This window comes from Arachis ipaensis, chromosome B6 (assembly GCF_059453495.1).
Source record: "Arachis ipaensis isolate K30076 ecotype BB chromosome B6, ASM5945349v1, whole genome shotgun sequence".
Classification (NCBI taxonomy): domain Eukaryota; kingdom Viridiplantae; phylum Streptophyta; class Magnoliopsida; order Fabales; family Fabaceae; genus Arachis; species Arachis ipaensis.
In genome coordinates this window covers 38,964,581-38,965,893 of record NC_142441.1, presented here as the reverse complement: position 1 = coordinate 38,965,893, position 1,313 = coordinate 38,964,581, and the positions used below count along the sequence as shown (strand labels likewise).

At 39.6% G+C, this 1,313-nt stretch overlaps 1 non-coding gene across 1 annotated transcript; it reads right to left on the bottom strand.

The window, feature by feature from the left end:
• Positions 1-756: 756 nt before the first annotated feature.
• Positions 757-864, bottom strand: LOC148555211 (small nucleolar RNA R71). The gene has a single exon (XR_015887105.1). It is a non-coding gene; the product is annotated as a small nucleolar RNA R71 (small nucleolar RNA).
• Between the last annotated feature and the right edge of the window lie 449 nt (positions 865-1,313).

Below are 1,313 nucleotides of genomic sequence, written 5' to 3'. Positions count from 1 at the left end.
TTTTTCAAAAATTATTTTCGAAATTTCCCTCTCTCATCTTATTCTATTTATTTATTCATCTACTAACATCTCTCCCTCACCCACCAAAAATCCGAACCCTCTCTCTCTCTCTTTCTGAGTTCAGATTTTTCTCTTCTTCTTTTCTTCTACTAACAATAAGGAACCTCTTTACTGTGACATAGAGGATTCCTCTTCTTTTCTTTTTCTCTTCTCTTTCTTATGAGCAGGGACAGAGAAAAAGGCATTCTTGTTGAAGCTGATCCAGAACCTGAAAGGACTCTGAAGAGAAAACTAAGAGAAGCTAAATTACAACAATCCAGAGACAACCTTATTGAAAATTTCGAACAAGTAAAGGAGATGGCAGCCGAACCCAACAACAATAATGCAAGGAGAATGCTTGGTGACTTTACTGCACCTAATTCCAATTTACATGGAAGAAGCATCTCCATTCCTACCATTGGAGAAAACAATTTTGAGCTGAAACCTCAGCTAGTTTCTCTGATGCAGCAGAACTGCAAGTTTCATGGACTTCCATTTGAAGATCCTTTTCAGTTCTTAACTGAATTCTTGCAGATCTGTGATACTGTTAAGACTAATGGAGTAGATCCTGAAGTCTACAGGCTCATGCTTTTCCCTTTTGCTGTAAGAGACAGAGCTAGAGTGTGGTTGGACTCTCAACCCAAAGATAGCCTGAACTCTTGGGATAAGCTGGTCACGACTTTCTTAGCCAAGTTCTTTCCTCCTCAAAAGCTGAGTAAGCTTAGAGTGGATGTTCAAACCTTCAAACAAAAAGATGGTGAATCCCTCTATGAAGCTTGGGAAAGATACAAACAGTTGACCAAAAAGTGTCCTTCTGACATGCTTTCAGAATGGACCATCCTGGATATATTCTATGATGGTTTATCTGAGCTATCAAAGATGTCATTGGATACTTCTGCAGGTGGATCCATTCACCTAAAGAAAACGCCTGCAGAAGCTCAAGAACTCATTGACATGGTTGCTAATAACCAGTTCATGTACACTTCTGAGAGGAATCCTGTGAGTAATGGGACGCCTATGAAGAAGGGAGTTCTTGAAATTGATACTCTGAATGCCATATTGGCTCAGAACAAAATATTGACTCACAAGTCAATATGATTTCCCAGAGTCTGAATGGAATGCAAGCTGCATCCAACAGTACTCAAGAGGCTTCTTATGCAGAAGAAGCTTATGATCCTGAAAACCCTGCAATAGCAGAGGTGAATTACTTAGGTGAACCTTATGGAAACACCTATAACCCATCATGGAGAAATCATCCAAATCTCTCATGGAAG